At 55.8% G+C, this 15,988-nt stretch overlaps 18 non-coding genes across 18 annotated transcripts; all 18 read left to right on the forward strand.

Annotated features, from left to right (window-relative positions):
• The first annotated feature begins 102 nt into the window (after nt 1-102).
• LOC140733855 (5S ribosomal RNA) lies at nt 103-221 on the forward strand. Its single transcript, XR_012100410.1, has one exon. It is a non-coding gene; the product is annotated as a 5S ribosomal RNA (ribosomal RNA).
• Nucleotides 222-802: 581 nt separating this feature from the next.
• trnai-aau (transfer RNA isoleucine (anticodon AAU)) lies at nt 803-877 on the forward strand. Its single transcript has one exon. It is a non-coding gene; the product is annotated as a tRNA-Ile (tRNA).
• Nucleotides 878-1,732: 855 nt separating this feature from the next.
• On the forward strand, nt 1,733-1,851 carry LOC140733892 (5S ribosomal RNA). The gene has a single exon (XR_012100445.1). It is a non-coding gene; the product is annotated as a 5S ribosomal RNA (ribosomal RNA).
• A 1,015-nt stretch (nt 1,852-2,866) lies between these two features.
• LOC140733856 (5S ribosomal RNA) lies at nt 2,867-2,985 on the forward strand. Its single transcript, XR_012100411.1, has one exon. It is a non-coding gene; the product is annotated as a 5S ribosomal RNA (ribosomal RNA).
• Nucleotides 2,986-3,930: 945 nt separating this feature from the next.
• LOC140733857 (5S ribosomal RNA) lies at nt 3,931-4,049 on the forward strand. The gene has a single exon (XR_012100412.1). It is a non-coding gene; the product is annotated as a 5S ribosomal RNA (ribosomal RNA).
• Nucleotides 4,050-4,592: 543 nt separating this feature from the next.
• trnai-aau (transfer RNA isoleucine (anticodon AAU)) lies at nt 4,593-4,666 on the forward strand. Its single transcript has one exon. It is a non-coding gene; the product is annotated as a tRNA-Ile (tRNA).
• Nucleotides 4,667-5,528: 862 nt separating this feature from the next.
• On the forward strand, nt 5,529-5,647 carry LOC140733893 (5S ribosomal RNA). Its single transcript, XR_012100446.1, has one exon. It is a non-coding gene; the product is annotated as a 5S ribosomal RNA (ribosomal RNA).
• Nucleotides 5,648-6,649: 1,002 nt separating this feature from the next.
• LOC140733859 (5S ribosomal RNA) lies at nt 6,650-6,768 on the forward strand. The gene has a single exon (XR_012100413.1). It is a non-coding gene; the product is annotated as a 5S ribosomal RNA (ribosomal RNA).
• Nucleotides 6,769-7,297: 529 nt separating this feature from the next.
• trnai-aau (transfer RNA isoleucine (anticodon AAU)) lies at nt 7,298-7,371 on the forward strand. Its single transcript has one exon. It is a non-coding gene; the product is annotated as a tRNA-Ile (tRNA).
• Nucleotides 7,372-8,226: 855 nt separating this feature from the next.
• LOC140733794 (5S ribosomal RNA) lies at nt 8,227-8,345 on the forward strand. The gene has a single exon (XR_012100354.1). It is a non-coding gene; the product is annotated as a 5S ribosomal RNA (ribosomal RNA).
• Nucleotides 8,346-9,367: 1,022 nt separating this feature from the next.
• LOC140733860 (5S ribosomal RNA) lies at nt 9,368-9,486 on the forward strand. The gene has a single exon (XR_012100414.1). It is a non-coding gene; the product is annotated as a 5S ribosomal RNA (ribosomal RNA).
• A 971-nt stretch (nt 9,487-10,457) lies between these two features.
• On the forward strand, nt 10,458-10,576 carry LOC140733861 (5S ribosomal RNA). The gene has a single exon (XR_012100415.1). It is a non-coding gene; the product is annotated as a 5S ribosomal RNA (ribosomal RNA).
• A 530-nt stretch (nt 10,577-11,106) lies between these two features.
• trnai-aau (transfer RNA isoleucine (anticodon AAU)) lies at nt 11,107-11,180 on the forward strand. Its single transcript has one exon. It is a non-coding gene; the product is annotated as a tRNA-Ile (tRNA).
• An 861-nt stretch (nt 11,181-12,041) lies between these two features.
• On the forward strand, nt 12,042-12,160 carry LOC140733795 (5S ribosomal RNA). The gene has a single exon (XR_012100355.1). It is a non-coding gene; the product is annotated as a 5S ribosomal RNA (ribosomal RNA).
• A 989-nt stretch (nt 12,161-13,149) lies between these two features.
• Nucleotides 13,150-13,268, forward strand: LOC140733862 (5S ribosomal RNA). Its single transcript, XR_012100416.1, has one exon. It is a non-coding gene; the product is annotated as a 5S ribosomal RNA (ribosomal RNA).
• A 529-nt stretch (nt 13,269-13,797) lies between these two features.
• trnai-aau (transfer RNA isoleucine (anticodon AAU)) lies at nt 13,798-13,871 on the forward strand. Its single transcript has one exon. It is a non-coding gene; the product is annotated as a tRNA-Ile (tRNA).
• An 855-nt stretch (nt 13,872-14,726) lies between these two features.
• LOC140733796 (5S ribosomal RNA) lies at nt 14,727-14,845 on the forward strand. Its single transcript, XR_012100356.1, has one exon. It is a non-coding gene; the product is annotated as a 5S ribosomal RNA (ribosomal RNA).
• Nucleotides 14,846-15,846: 1,001 nt separating this feature from the next.
• Nucleotides 15,847-15,965, forward strand: LOC140733863 (5S ribosomal RNA). Its single transcript, XR_012100417.1, has one exon. It is a non-coding gene; the product is annotated as a 5S ribosomal RNA (ribosomal RNA).
• The last annotated feature ends 23 nt before the right edge of the window (nt 15,966-15,988 follow it).

Raw genomic sequence — 15,988 nt, forward strand, 5'->3', positions numbered from 1 at the left:
GAGGCGAAGGCAGAGAAATGGAGAAGAGAAGAGAGGAGCAGCGGTTGGGAAGTTGAGAGTGCAGGCATGCGGGTGAAGTAGTGTGTGGAGCAGTGTTCTGCTGCCTACGGCCATACTAGCCTGAAAACGCCCGATCCCGTCTGATCTCGGAAGCTAAGCAGGCTCAGGCCTGGTTAGTACTTGGATGGGAGACCGCCTGGGAATACCAGGTGCCGTAGGCTTTTGCTGCTCTCACCAACTGTCCCCACTAGGAGCTGCTCTCTCTTTTGCTCACTCTCTCTCTCTCACACACACACACATACAGTACAATCTCCGTACTCCGTTGGCCACTCAGCTCACAAACTCAGGCACCCTGCTCCTGCTGTCAGGGCACAAGAATCTGCTTTTCCTCAGCAGCCTACTACACTTACATACTGGCATCCTTCACTGACTCCTCCTTACAGCCGCGCTTCACAACTCTCCTACTGCCGCCTCTCACTCTCGTCCAGCCAAGCAAGCCGGCAGGAAGGCAGGAAGGCAGGCAGGCAGGCAGGCAGGCAGGCAGGCAGGCAGGCAGGCAGGCAGGCAGGCAGCAAGTGGCAAGGGCACAAGATGGCTTGCGCAAAGCGCCCATTCTCAGCTTGGGCTCAGCCTTTGCCATCTGAGCAGCCATCATCAATGGCCGCAGTTGCTTGCTGCCGCCAAGCCGCCTGGCCCAGTGTGGCACAAGCCGCTGTCAAAAGGCTGTGATGACTGAGACTGAGCAGCCCGTGTCTCTGCAGACCCTTGGACTGGCAGTGGGCACACGCACCCACCCAGGTGAGGACGGTTAGCTCAGTTGGTCAGAGCGTGGTGCTAATAACGCCAAGGTCGTGGGTTTCGATCCCCATACTGTCCAAGCCACGCCTTTCCTTTAGCCGGGCGGCAGTCTGAGCATGCCTCTGCCTCTGCCTGCACTATCCTTTCGCCCAGCCACTGGCTGTCCAATATAGGACAGGGCTGAGAGAGTGCTCAAGCAGACAAGCAGGCACTTGGTGCCACTAGTCCGAAGCCAGCCGTCATTATCGCAGTCTGCAGGAGCATGAGACGTGGGAACTGAATGAATCAGGCCCATGAGAATTGGGCCGATGAATTATCCCACTGTCTCATTGCTGATCAAGCACTAATCACATACCCAGTGACATTGGCGTCCAATGAATGGTCCCACAAGCACCAGCCTCTGCTCAACGAACTACTCCTCAACATGTGTTCCGGCTGCGGCCTCTGCTGCTAGAGAGCACCTCGATTGGAAACACCCGATCGCTCACCGCATCCATCCTATGTCGGCCTTTCAATATTTGCTAGCTTTCGATGAGATGGAAGCTCGTACAGACGCAGGGCCACGAAACCAGCATTCCCAGTCTTCTGGGAATATTGAAAGGCGAGGCGATGAACTGTGCAACTTCGGAGGTCGCACTGAATCCGTGTTCAAGCGACAGAACGTCCTTGAAGATGCAGGAGGTCTGCAAAGGCGTGTCTCGCGTGCAGGTGGGCAAGGAAAAGACAGTGTGGTTGAATTGTGAGGAGAGAAGGGCAGGTGAAGGAGGAGAGGTGAAAAGGGGAGGGAAGAGGGGTGTAGGGTGTGAGTGAATGGGCTGTAAAGGGAAGGTAAGAGGCGAAGTCAGAGAAGTGGAGAAGAGAAGAGAGGAGAAGCAGCTGAGAAGTTGAGAGTGCAGGCATGCGGGTGAAGTAGTGTGAGGAGCAGTGTGCTGCTGCCTACGGCCATACTAGCCTGAAAACGCCCGATCTCGTCTGATCTCGGAAGCTAAGCAGGCTCAGGCCTGGTTAGTACTTGGATGGGAGACCGCCTGGGAATACCAGGTGCCGTAGGCTTTTGCTGCTCTCAGAAACTGTCCCCACTAGGAGGTGCCCTTACTTTCTCTCTCTCTCTCTCTCTCTCTCTCTCTCTCTCTCTCTCTCTCTCTCTCTCTCTCTCTCTCTCTCTCTCTCCTCCCTCCCTCCCTCCCTCCCTCCCTCTCCCTCTCTCTCTCTCTCTCACACACACACACACAGTACAGTCTCCGCACTCGGTTGGCCACACAGCTCAGAAACTCAGGCACCCTGCTCCTGCTGTTGGGGCACAAGTATCTGCTTTTCCTCAGCAGCCTACTACACTTACATACTGGCATCCTTCACTGACTCCTCCTTACAGCCGCGCTTCGCAACTCTCCTACTGCCGCCTCTCACTCTCGTCCAGCCAAGCAAGCCGGCAGGCAGGCAGGCAGGCAGGCAGCAAGTGGCAAGGGCAGAAGCTGTCTTGCGCAAAGCGCTCCTGCCTGCATCAGCATGAGACGTGGGAACTGATTGAATACGACCATAACACACATCTTAAATGGGCCGAAGAATAATCCCTCTCTCTTTGTTTGAAGCTGATCGAGAAGGAAAAGGCAGTGTGGTTGAAGAGGGCGTCAGCATGGCGAGGGTAAGGTGGTCTTAATGAGGTAGACTGGAGCGGCTGCGGCGTGTGCCGTAGTAGGCAGAAAGTAGAGTAAAGGGGAAAAAAAGGGGAAGAGTGATGGGCGAATGCAGTGGCGGCCTGGGCAGTGAGAGAGGTGTGTGGGGGTAGAGGGGACGCGAGGGGTAAGAGGGCTGATGGTGAGGTGGTGGCTATTGTGAGCAGCAAGCAGTGCAGTGCGGTGGAGCAGAGTGAATTGTGAGGAGAGGAGGGCAGGTGAGGGAGGAGAGGTGAAAAGGGGAGGGAAGAGGGGCGTAGGGTGTGAGTGAATGGGCTGTAAAGGGAAGGTAAGAGGCGAAGGCAGAGAAATGGAGAAGAGAAGAGAGGAGCAGCGGTTGGGAAGTTGAGAGTGCAGGCATGCGGGTGAAGTAGTGTGTGGAGCAGTGTTCTGCTGCCTACGGCCATACTAGCCTGAAAACGCCCGATCCCGTCTGATCTCGGAAGCTAAGCAGGCTCAGGCCTGGTTAGTACTTGGATGGGAGACCGCCTGGGAATACCAGGTGCCGTAGGCTTTTGCTGCTCTCACCAACTGTCCCCACTAGGAGCTGCTCTCTCTTTTGCTCACTCTCTCTCTCTCACACACACACACATACAGTACAATCTCCGTACTCCGTTGGCCACTCAGCTCACAAACTCAGGCACCCTGCTCCTGCTGTCAGGGCACAAGAATCTGCTTTTCCTCAGCAGCCTACTACACTTACATACTGGCATCCTTCACTGACTCCTCCTTACAGCCGCGCTTCACAACTCTCCTACTGCCGCCTCTCACTCTCGTCCAGCCAAGCAAGCCGGCAGGAAGGCAGGAAGGCAGGCAGGCAGGCAGGCAGGCAGGCAGGCAGGCAGCAAGTGGCAAGGGCACAAGCTGTCTTGCGCAAAGCGCTCCTGCCTGCATCAGCATGAGACGTGGGAACTGATTGAATACGACCATAACACACATCTTAAATGGGCCGAAGAATAATCCCTCTCTCTTTGTTTGAAGCTGATCGAGAAGGAAAAGGCAGTGTGGTTGAAGAGGGCGTCAGCATGGCGAGGGTAAGGTGGTCTTAATGAGGTAGACTGGAGCGGCTGCGGCGTGTGCAGTAGTAGGCAGAAAGTAGAGTAAAGGGGAAAAAAGGGGAAGAGTGATGGGCGAATGCAGTGGCGGCCTGGGCAGTGAGAGAGGTGTGTGGGGGTAGAGGGGACGCGAGGGGTAAGAGGGCTGATGGTGAGGTGGTGGCTATTGTGAGCAGCAAGCAGTGCAGTGCGGTGGAGCAGAGTGAATTGTGAGGAGAGGAGGGCAGGTGAGGGAGGAGAGGTGAAAAGGGGAGGGAAGAGGGGCGTAGGGTGTGAGTGAATGGGCTGTAAAGGGAAGGTAAGAGGCGAAGGCAGAGAATTGGAGAAGAGAAGAGAGGAGCAGCGGTTGGGAAGTTGAGAGTGCAGGCATGCGGGTGAAGTAGTGTGTGGAGCAGTGTTCTGCTGCCTACGGCCATACTAGCCTGAAAACGCCCGATCCCGTCTGATCTCGGAAGCTAAGCAGGCTCAGGCCTGGTTAGTACTTGGATGGGAGACCGCCTGGGAATACCAGGTGCCGTAGGCTTTTGCTGCTCTCACCAACTGTCCCCACTAGGAGCTGCTCTCTCTTTTGCTCACTCTCTCTCTCTCTCTCACACACACACATACAGTACAATCTCCGTACTCCGTTGGCCACTCAGCTCACAAACTCAGGCACCCTGCTCCTGCTGTCAGGGCACAAGAATCTGCTTTTCCTCAGCAGCCTACTACACTTACATACTGGCATCCTTCACTGACTCCTCCTTACAGCCGCGCTTCACAACTCTCCTACTGCCGCCTCTCACTCTCGTCCAGCCAAGCAAGCCGGCAGGCAGGCAGGCAGGCAGGCAGGCAGGCAGCAAGTGGCAAGGGCACAAGATGGCTTGCGCAAAGCGCCCATTCTCAGCTTGGGCTCAGCCTTTGCCATCTGAGCAGCCATCATCAATGGCCGCAGTTGCTTGCTGCCGCCAAGCCGCCTGGCCCAGTGTGGCACAAGCCGCTGTCAAAAGGCTGTGATGACTGAGACTGAGCAGCCCGTGTCTCTGCAGACCCTTGGACTGGCAGTGGGCACACGCACCCACCCAGGTGAGGACGGTTAGCTCAGTTGGTCAGAGCGTGGTGCTAATAACGCCAAGGTCGTGGGTTCCATCCCCATACTGTCCAAGCCACGCCTTTCCTTTAGCCGGGCGGCAGTATGAGCATGCCTCTGCCTCTGCCTCTGCCTGCACTATCCTTTCGCCCAGCCACTGGCTGTCCAATATAGGACAGGGCTGAGAGAGTGCTCAAGCAGACAAGCAGGCACTTGGTGCCACTAGTCCGAAGCCAGCCGTCATTATCGCAGTCTGCAGGAGCATGAGACGTGGGAACTGAATGAATCAGGCCCATGAGAATTGGGCCGATGAATTATCCCACTGTCTCATTGCTGATCAAGCACTAATCACATACCCAGTGACATTGGCGTCCAATGAATGGTCCCACAAGCACCAGCCTCTGCTCAACGAACTACTCCTCAACATGTGTTCCGGCTGCGGCCTCTGCTGCTAGAGAGCACCTCGATTGGAAACACCCGATCGCTCACCGCATCCATCCTATGTCGGCCTTTCAATATTTGCTAGCTTTCGATGAGATGGAAGCTCGTACAGACGCAGGGCCACGAAACCAGCATTCCCAGTCTTCTGGGAATATTGAAAGGCGAGGCGATGAACTGTGCAACTTCGGAGGTCGCACTGAATCCGTGTTCAAGCGACAGAACGTCCTTGAAGATGCAGGAGGTCTGCAAAGGCGTGTCTCGCGTGCAGGTGGGCAAGGAAAAGACAGTGTGGTTGAATTGTGAGGAGAGGAGGGCAGGTGAAGGAGGAGAGGTGAAAAGGGGAGGGAAGAGGGGGTGTAGGGTGTGAGTGAATGGGCTGTAAAGGGAAGGTAAGAGGCGAAGTCAGAGAAGTGGAGAAGAGAAGAGAGGAGAAGCGGCTGAGAAGTTGAGAGTGCAGGCATGCGGGTGAAGTAGTGTGAGGAGCAGTGTGCTGCTGCCTACGGCCATACTAGCCTGAAAACGCCCGATCTCGTCTGATCTCGGAAGCTAAGCAGGCTCAGGCCTGGTTAGTACTTGGATGGGAGACCGCCTGGGAATACCAGGTGCCGTAGGCTTTTGCTGCTCTCAGAAACTGTCCCCACTAGGAGGTGCCCTTACTTCTCTCTCTCTCTCTCTCTCTCTCTCTCTCTCTCTCTCTCTCTCTCTCTCTCTCTCTCTCTCTCTCCCTCCCTCCCTCCCTCCCTCCCTCCCTCTCTCTCTCTCTCACACACACACACAGTACAGTCTCCGCACTCGGTTGGCCACACAGCTCAGAAACTCAGGCACCCTGCTCCTGCTGTTGGGGCACAAGTATCTGCTTTTCCTCAGCAGCCTACTACACTTACATACTGGCATCCTTCACTGACTCCTCCTTACAGCCGCGCTTCACAACTCTCCTACTGCCGCCTCTCACTCTCGTCCAGCCAAGCAAGCCGGCAGGCAGGCAGGCAGGCAGGCAGGCAGCAAGTGGCAAGGGCACAAGCTGGCTTGCGCAAAGCGCTCCTGCCTGCATCAGCATGAGACGTGGGAACTGATTGAATACGACCATAACACACATCTTAAATGGGCCGAAGAATAATCCCTCTCTCTTTGTTTGAAGCTGATCGAGAAGGAAAAGGCAGTGTGGTTGAAGAGGGCGTCAGCATGGCGAGGGTAAGGTGGTCTTAATGAGGTAGACTGGAGCGGCTGCGGCGTGTGCAGTAGTAGGCAGAAAGTAGAGTAAAGGGGAAAAAAGGGGAAGAGTGATGGGCGAATGCAGTGGCGGCCTGGGCAGTGAGAGAGGTGTGTGGGGGTAGAGGGGACGCGAGGGGTAAGAGGGCTGATGGTGAGGTGGTGGCTATTGTGAGCAGCAAGCAGTGCAGTGCGGTGGAGCAGAGTGAATTGTGAGGAGAGGAGGGCAGGTGAGGGAGGAGAGGTGAAAAGGGGAGGGAAGAGGGGCGTAGGGTGTGAGTGAATGGGCTGTAAAGGGAAGGTAAGAGGCGAAGGCAGAGAAATGGAGAAGAGAAGAGAGGAGCAGCGGTTGGGAAGTTGAGAGTGCAGGCATGCGGGTGAAGTAGTGTGTGGAGCAGTGTTCTGCTGCCTACGGCCATACTAGCCTGAAAACGCCCGATCCCGTCTGATCTCGGAAGCTAAGCAGGCTCAGGCCTGGTTAGTACTTGGATGGGAGACCGCCTGGGAATACCAGGTGCCGTAGGCTTTTGCTGCTCTCACCAACTGTCCCCACTAGGAGCTGCTCTCTCTTTTGCTCACTCTCTCTCTCTCACACACACACACATACAGTACAATCTCCGTACTCCGTTGGCCACTCAGCTCACAAACTCAGGCACCCTGCTCCTGCTGTCAGGGCACAAGAATCTGCTTTTCCTCAGCAGCCTACTACACTTACATACTGGCATCCTTCACTGACTCCTCCTTACAGCCGCGCTTCACAACTCTCCTACTGCCGCCTCTCACTCTCGTCCAGCCAAGCAAGCCGGCAGGCAGGCAGGCAGGCAGCAAGTGGCAAGGGCACAAGATGGCTTGCGCAAAGCGCCCATTCTCAGCTTGGGCTCAGCCTTTGCCATCTGAGCAGCCATCATCAATGGCCGCAGTTGCTTGCTGCCGCCAAGCCGCCTGGCCCAGTGTGGCACAAGCCGCTGTCAAAAGGCTGTGATGACTGAGACTGAGCAGCCCGTGTCTCTGCAGACCCTTGGACTGGCAGTGGGCACACGCACCCACCCAGGTGAGGACGGTTAGCTCAGTTGGTCAGAGCGTGGTGCTAATAACGCCAAGGTCGTGGGTTCGATCCCCATACTGTCCAAGCCACGCCTTTCCTTTAGCCGGGCGGCAGTCTGAGCATGCCTCTGCCTCTGCCTGCACTATCCTTTCGCCCAGCCACTGGCTGTCCAATATAGGACAGGGCTGAGAGAGTGCTCAAGCAGACAAGCAGGCACTTGGTGCCACTAGTCCGAAGCCAGCCGTCATTATCGCAGTCTGCAGGAGCATGAGACGTGGGAACTGAATGAATCAGGCCCATGAGAATTGGGCCGATGAATTATCCCACTGTCTCATTGCTGATCAAGCACTAATCACATACCCAGTGACATTGGCGTCCAATGAATGGTCCCACAAGCACCAGCCTCTGCTCAACGAACTACTCCTCAACATGTGTTCCGGCTGCGGCCTCTGCTGCTAGAGAGCACCTCGATTGGAAACACCCGATCGCTCACCGCATCCATCCTATGTCGGCCTTTCAATATTTGCTAGCTTTCGATGAGATGGAAGCTCGTACAGACGCAGGGCCACGAAACCAGCATTCCCAGTCTTCTGGGAATATTGAAAGGCGAGGCGATGAACTGTGCAACTTCGGAGGTCGCACTGAATCCGTGTTCAAGCGACAGAACGTCCTTGAAGATGCAGGAGGTCTGCAAAGGCGTGTCTCGCGTGCAGGTGGGCAAGGAAAAGACAGTGTGGTTGAATTGTGAGGAGAGAAGGGCAGGTGAAGGAGGAGAGGTGAAAAGGGGAGGGAAGAGGGGTGTAGGGTGTGAGTGAATGGGCTGTAAAGGGAAGGTAAGAGGCGAAGTCAGAGAAGTGGAGAAGAGAAGAGAGGAGAAGCAGCTGAGAAGTTGAGAGTGCAGGCATGCGGGTGAAGTAGTGTGAGGAGCAGTGTGCTGCTGCCTACGGCCATACTAGCCTGAAAACGCCCGATCTCGTCTGATCTCGGAAGCTAAGCAGGCTCAGGCCTGGTTAGTACTTGGATGGGAGACCGCCTGGGAATACCAGGTGCCGTAGGCTTTTGCTGCTCTCAGAAACTGTCCCCACTAGGAGGTGCCCTTACTTTCTCTCTCTCTCTCTCTCTCTCTCTCTCTCTCTCCTCTCTCTCTCTCTCTCTCTCCTCTCTCTCTCTCTCTCTCTCTCTCTCTCTCTCTCCCTCCCTCCCTCCCTCTCCCTCTCTCTCTCTCTCTCACACACACACACACAGTACAGTCTCCGCACTCGGTTGGCCACACAGCTCAGAAACTCAGGCACCCTGCTCCTGCTGTTGGGGCACAAGTATCTGCTTTTCCTCAGCAGCCTACTACACTTACATACTGGCATCCTTCACTGACTCCTCCTTACAGCCGCGCTTCGCAACTCTCCTACTGCCGCCTCTCACTCTCGTCCAGCCAAGCAAGCCGGCAGGCAGGCAGGCAGGCAGGCAGCAAGTGGCAAGGGCAGAAGCTGTCTTGCGCAAAGCGCTCCTGCCTGCATCAGCATGAGACGTGGGAACTGATTGAATACGACCATAACACACATCTTAAATGGGCCGAAGAATAATCCCTCTCTCTTTGTTTGAAGCTGATCGAGAAGGAAAAGGCAGTGTGGTTGAAGAGGGCGTCAGCATGGCGAGGGTAAGGTGGTCTTAATGAGGTAGACTGGAGCGGCTGCGGCGTGTGCCGTAGTAGGCAGAAAGTAGAGTAAAGGGGAAAAAAAGGGGAAGAGTGATGGGCGAATGCAGTGGCGGCCTGGGCAGTGAGAGAGGTGTGTGGGGGTAGAGGGGACGCGAGGGGTAAGAGGGCTGATGGTGAGGTGGTGGCTATTGTGAGCAGCAAGCAGTGCAGTGCGGTGGAGCAGAGTGAATTGTGAGGAGAGGAGGGCAGGTGAGGGAGGAGAGGTGAAAAGGGGAGGGAAGAGGGGCGTAGGGTGTGAGTGAATGGGCTGTAAAGGGAAGGTAAGAGGCGAAGGCAGAGAAATGGAGAAGAGAAGAGAGGAGCAGCGGTTGGGAAGTTGAGAGTGCAGGCATGCGGGTGAAGTAGTGTGTGGAGCAGTGTTCTGCTGCCTACGGCCATACTAGCCTGAAAACGCCCGATCCCGTCTGATCTCGGAAGCTAAGCAGGCTCAGGCCTGGTTAGTACTTGGATGGGAGACCGCCTGGGAATACCAGGTGCCGTAGGCTTTTGCTGCTCTCACCAACTGTCCCCACTAGGAGCTGCTCTCTCTTTTGCTCACTCTCTCTCTCTCACACACACACACATACAGTACAATCTCCGTACTCCGTTGGCCACTCAGCTCACAAACTCAGGCACCCTGCTCCTGCTGTCAGGGCACAAGAATCTGCTTTTCCTCAGCAGCCTACTACACTTACATACTGGCATCCTTCACTGACTCCTCCTTACAGCCGCGCTTCACAACTCTCCTACTGCCGCCTCTCACTCTCGTCCAGCCAAGCAAGCCGGCAGGAAGGCAGGAAGGCAGGCAGGCAGGCAGGCAGGGCAGGCAGGCAGGCAGGCAGGCAGGCAGGCAGGCAGGCAGCAAGTGGCAAGGGCAGAAGCTGTCTTGCGCAAAGCGCTCCTGCCTGCATCAGCATGAGACGTGGGAACTGATTGAATACGACCATAACACACATCTTAAATGGGCCGAAGAATAATCCCTCTCTCTTTGTTTGAAGCTGATCGAGAAGGAAAAGGCAGTGTGGTTGAAGAGGGCGTCAGCATGGCGAGGGTAAGGTGGTCTTAATGAGGTAGACTGGAGCGGCTGCGGCGTGTGCAGTAGTAGGCAGAAAGTAGAGTAAAGGGGAAAAAAAGGGGAAGAGTGATGGGCGAATGCAGTGGCGGCCTGGGCAGTGAGAGAGGTGTGTGGGGGTAGAGGGGACGCGAGGGGTAAGAGGGCTGATGGTGAGGTGGTGGCTATTGTGAGCAGCAAGCAGTGCAGTGCGGTGGAGCAGAGTGAATTGTGAGGAGAGGAGGGCAGGTGAGGGAGGAGAGGTGAAAAGGGGAGGGAAGAGGGGCGTAGGGTGTGAGTGAATGGGCTGTAAAGGGAAGGTAAGAGGCGAAGGCAGAGAAATGGAGAAGAGAAGAGAGGAGCAGCGGTTGGGAAGTTGAGAGTGCAGGCATGCGGGTGAAGTAGTGTGTGGAGCAGTGTTCTGCTGCCTACGGCCATACTAGCCTGAAAACGCCCGATCCCGTCTGATCTCGGAAGCTAAGCAGGCTCAGGCCTGGTTAGTACTTGGATGGGAGACCGCCTGGGAATACCAGGTGCCGTAGGCTTTTGCTGCTCTCACCAACTGTCCCCACTAGGAGCTGCTCTCTCTTTTGCTCACTCTCTCTCTCTCACACACACACACATACAGTACAATCTCCGTACTCCGTTGGCCACTCAGCTCACAAACTCAGGCACCCTGCTCCTGCTGTCAGGGCACAAGAATCTGCTTTTCCCTCAGCAGCCTACTACACTTACATACTGGCATCCTTCACTGACTCCTCCTTACAGCCGCGCTTCACAACTCTCCTACTGCCGCCTCTCACTCTCGTCCAGCCAAGCAAGCCGGCAGGCAGGCAGGCAGGCAGCAAGTGGCAAGGGCACAAGATGGCTTGCGCAAAGCGCCCATTCTCAGCTTGGGCTCAGCCTTTGCCATCTGAGCAGCCATCATCAATGGCCGCAGTTGCTTGCTGCCGCCAAGCCGCCTGGCCCAGTGTGGCACAAGCCGCTGTCAAAAGGCTGTGATGACTGAGACTGAGCAGCCCGTGTCTCTGCAGACCCTTGGACTGGCAGTGGGCACACGCACCCACCCAGGTGAGGACGGTTAGCTCAGTTGGTCAGAGCGTGGTGCTAATAACGCCAAGGTCGTGGGTTCCATCCCCATACTGTCCAAGCCACGCCTTTCCTTTAGCCGGGCGGCAGTATGAGCATGCCTCTGCCTCTGCCTCTGCCTGCACTATCCTTTCGCCCAGCCACTGGCTGTCCAATATAGGACAGGGCTGAGAGAGTGCTCAAGCAGACAAGCAGGCACTTGGTGCCACTAGTCCGAAGCCAGCCGTCATTATCGCAGTCTGCAGGAGCATGAGACGTGGGAACTGAATGAATCAGGCCCATGAGAATTGGGCCGATGAATTATCCCACTGTCTCATTGCTGATCAAGCACTAATCACATACCCAGTGACATTGGCGTCCAATGAATGGTCCCACAAGCACCAGCCTCTGCTCAACGAACTACTCCTCAACATGTGTTCCGGCTGCGGCCTCTGCTGCTAGAGAGCACCTCGATTGGAAACACCCGATCGCTCACCGCATCCATCCTATGTCGGCCTTTCAATATTTGCTAGCTTTCGATGAGATGGAAGCTCGTACAGACGCAGGGCCACGAAACCAGCATTCCCAGTCTTCTGGGAATATTGAAAGGCGAGGCGATGAACTGTGCAACTTCGGAGGTCGCACTGAATCCGTGTTCAAGCGACAGAACGTCCTTGAAGATGCAGGAGGTCTGCAAAGGCGTGTCTCGCGTGCAGGTGGGCAAGGAAAAGACAGTGTGGTTGAATTGTGAGGAGAGAAGGGCAGGTGAAGGAGGAGAGGTGAAAAGGGGAGGGAAGAGGGGTGTAGGGTGTGAGTGAATGGGCTGTAAAGGGAAGGTAAGAGGCGAAGTCAGAGAAGTGGAGAAGAGAAGAGAGGAGAAGCAGCTGAGAAGTTGAGAGTGCAGGCATGCGGGTGAAGTAGTGTGAGGAGCAGTGTGCTGCTGCCTACGGCCATACTAGCCTGAAAACGCCCGATCTCGTCTGATCTCGGAAGCTAAGCAGGCTCAGGCCTGGTTAGTACTTGGATGGGAGACCGCCTGGGAATACCAGGTGCCGTAGGCTTTTGCTGCTCTCAGAAACTGTCCCCACTAGGAGGTGCCCTTACTTTCTCTCTCTCTCTCTCTCTCTCTCTCTCTCTCTCTCTCTCTCTCTCTCCCTCTCCCTCTCCCTCTCCCTCTCCCTCTCTCTCACACACACACACACACACACACACACACACAGTACAGTCTCCGCACTCGGTTGGCCACACAGCTCAGAAACTCAGGCACCCTGCTCCTGCTGTTGGGGCACAAGTATCTGCTTTTCCTCAGCAGCCTACTACACTTACATACTGGCATCCTTCACTGACTCCTCCTTACAGCCGCGCTTCACAACTCTCCTACTGCCGCCTCTCACTCTCGTCCAGCCAAGCAAGCCGGCAGGCAGGCAGGCAGGCAGCAAGTGGCAAGGGCACAAGCTGGCTTGCGCAAAGCGCTCCTGCCTGCATCAGCATGAGACGTGGGAACTGATTGAATACGACCATAACACACATCTTAAATGGGCCGAAGAATAATCCCTCTCTCTTTGTTTGAAGCTGATCGAGAAGGAAAAGGCAGTGTGGTTGAAGAGGGCGTCAGCATGGCGAGGGTAAGGTGGTCTTAATGAGGTAGACTGGAGCGGCTGCGGCGTGTGCAGTAGTAGGCAGAAAGTAGAGTAAAGGGGAAAAAAGGGGAAGAGTGATGGGCGAATGCAGTGGCGGCCTGGGCAGTGAGAGAGGTGTGTGGGGGTAGAGGGGACGCGAGGGGTAAGAGGGCTGATGGTGAGGTGGTGGCTATTGTGAGCAGCAAGCAGTGCAGTGCGGTGGAGCAGAGTGAATTGTGAGGAGAGGAGGGCAGGTGAGGGAGGAGAGGTGAAAAGGGGAGGGAAGAGGGGCGTAGGGTGTGAGTGAATGGGCTGTAAAGGGAAGGTAAGAGGCGAAGGCAGAGAAATGGAGAAGAGAAGAGAGGAGCAGCGGTTGGGAAGTTGAGAGTGCAGGCATGCGGGTGAAGTAGTGTGTGGAGCAGTGTTCTGCTGCCTACGGCCATACTAGCCTGAAAACGCCCGATCCCGTCTGATCTCGGAAGCTAAGCAGGCTCAGGCCTGGTTAGTACTTGGATGGGAGACCGCCTGGGAATACCAGGTGCCGTAGGCTTTTGCTGCTCTCACCAACTGTCCCCACTAGGAGCTGCTCTCTCTTTTGCTCACTCTCTCTCTCTCACACACACACACATACAGTACAATCTCCGTACTCCGTTGGCCACTCAGCTCACAAACTCAGGCACCCTGCTCCTGCTGTCAGGGCACAAGAATCTGCTTTTCCTCAGCAGCCTACTACACTTACATACTGGCATCCTTCACTGACTCCTCCTTACAGCCGCGCTTCACAACTCTCCTACTGCCGCCTCTCACTCTCGTCCAGCCAAGCAAGCCGGCAGGCAGGCAGGCAGGCAGCAAGTGGCAAGGGCACAAGATGGCTTGCGCAAAGCGCCCATTCTCAGCTTGGGCTCAGCCTTTGCCATCTGAGCAGCCATCATCAATGGCCGCAGTTGCTTGCTGCCGCCAAGCCGCCTGGCCCAGTGTGGCACAAGCCGCTGTCAAAAGGCTGTGATGACTGAGACTGAGCAGCCCGTGTCTCTGCAGACCCTTGGACTGGCAGTGGGCACACGCACCCACCCAGGTGAGGACGGTTAGCTCAGTTGGTCAGAGCGTGGTGCTAATAACGCCAAGGTCGTGGGTTCCATCCCCATACTGTCCAAGCCACGCCTTTCCTTTAGCCGGGCGGCAGTCTGAGCATGCCTCTGCCTCTGCCTGCACTATCCTTTCGCCCAGCCACTGGCTGTCCAATATAGGACAGGGCTGAGAGAGTGCTCAAGCAGACAAGCAGGCACTTGGTGCCACTAGTCCGAAGCCAGCCGTCATTATCGCAGTCTGCAGGAGCATGAGACGTGGGAACTGAATGAATCAGGCCCATGAGAATTGGGCCGATGAATTATCCCACTGTCTCATTGCTGATCAAGCACTAATCACATACCCAGTGACATTGGCGTCCAATGAATGGTCCCACAAGCACCAGCCTCTGCTCAACGAACTACTCCTCAACATGTGTTCCGGCTGCGGCCTCTGCTGCTAGAGAGCACCTCGATTGGAAACACCCGATCGCTCACCGCATCCATCCTATGTCGGCCTTTCAATATTTGCTAGCTTTCGATGAGATGGAAGCTCGTACAGACGCAGGGCCACGAAACCAGCATTCCCAGTCTTCTGGGAATATTGAAAGGCGAGGCGATGAACTGTGCAACTTCGGAGGTCGCACTGAATCCGTGTTCAAGCGACAGAACGTCCTTGAAGATGCAGGAGGTCTGCAAAGGCGTGTCTCGCGTGCAGGTGGGCAAGGAAAAGACAGTGTGGTTGAATTGTGAGGAGAGGAGGGCAGGTGAAGGAGGAGAGGTGAAAAGGGGAGGGAAGAGGGGTGTAGGGTGTGAGTGAATGGGCTGTAAAGGGAAGGTAAGAGGCGAAGTCAGAGAAGTGGAGAAGAGAAGAGAGGAGAAGCAGCTGAGAAGTTGAGAGTGCAGGCATGCGGGTGAAGTAGTGTGAGGAGCAGTGTGCTGCTGCCTACGGCCATACTAGCCTGAAAACGCCCGATCTCGTCTGATCTCGGAAGCTAAGCAGGCTCAGGCCTGGTTAGTACTTGGATGGGAGACCGCCTGGGAATACCAGGTGCCGTAGGCTTTTGCTGCTCTCAGAAACTGTCCCCACTAGGAGGTGCCCTTACTTTCTCTCTCTCTCTCTCTCTCTCTCTCTCTCTCTCTCTCTCTCTCTCTCTCTCTCTCTCCCTCTCCCTCTCCCTCTCCCTCTCTCTCACACACACACACACACACACACACACACACAGTACAGTCTCCGCACTCGGTTGGCCACACAGCTCAGAAACTCAGGCACCCTGCTCCTGCTGTTGGGGCACAAGTATCTGCTTTTCCTCAGCAGCCTACTACACTTACATACTGGCATCCTTCACTGACTCCTCCTTATAGCCGCGCTTCACAACTCTCCTACTGCCGCCTCTCACTCTCGTCCAGCCAAGCAAGCCGGCAGGCAGGCAGGCAGGCAGGCAGGCAGCAAGTGGCAAGGGCAGAAGCTGTCTTGCGCAAAGCGCTCCTGCCTGCATCAGCATGAGACGTGGGAACTGATTGAATACGACCATAACACACATCTTAAATGGGCCGAAGAATAATCCCTCTCTCTTTGTTTGAAGCTGATCGAGAAGGAAAAGGCAGTGTGGTTGAAGAGGGCGTCAGCATGGCGAGGGTAAGGTGGTCTTAATGAGGTAGACTGGAGCGGCTGCGGCGTGTGCAGTAGTAGGCAGAAAGTAGAGTAAAGGGGAAAAAAGGGGAAGAGTGATGGGCGAATGCAGTGGCGGCCTGGGCAGTGAGAGAGGTGTGTGGGGGTAGAGGGGACGCGAGGGGTAAGAGGGCTGATGGTGAGGTGGTGGCTATTGTGAGCAGCAAGCAGTGCAGTGCGGTGGAGCAGAGTGAATTGTGAGGAGAGGAGGGCAGGTGAGGGAGGAGAGGTGAAAAGGGGAGGGAAGAGGGGCGTAGGGTGTGAGTGAATGGGCTGTAAAGGGAAGGTAAGAGGCGAAGGCAGAGAATTGGAGAAGAGAAGAGAGGAGCAGCGGTTGGGAAGTTGAGAGTGCAGGCATGCGGGTGAAGTAGTGTGTGGAGCAGTGTTCTGCTGCCTACGGCCATACTAGCCTGAAAACGCCCGATCCCGTCTGATCTCGGAAGCTAAGCAGGCTCAGGCCTGGTTAGTACTTGGATGGGAGACCGCCTGGGAATACCAGGTGCCGTAGGCTTTTGCTGCTCTCACCAACTGTCC

The sequence above is a fragment of the Hemitrygon akajei genome, chromosome 9 (genome assembly GCF_048418815.1).
Source record: "Hemitrygon akajei chromosome 9, sHemAka1.3, whole genome shotgun sequence".
NCBI classification, from domain to species: domain Eukaryota; kingdom Metazoa; phylum Chordata; class Chondrichthyes; order Myliobatiformes; family Dasyatidae; genus Hemitrygon; species Hemitrygon akajei.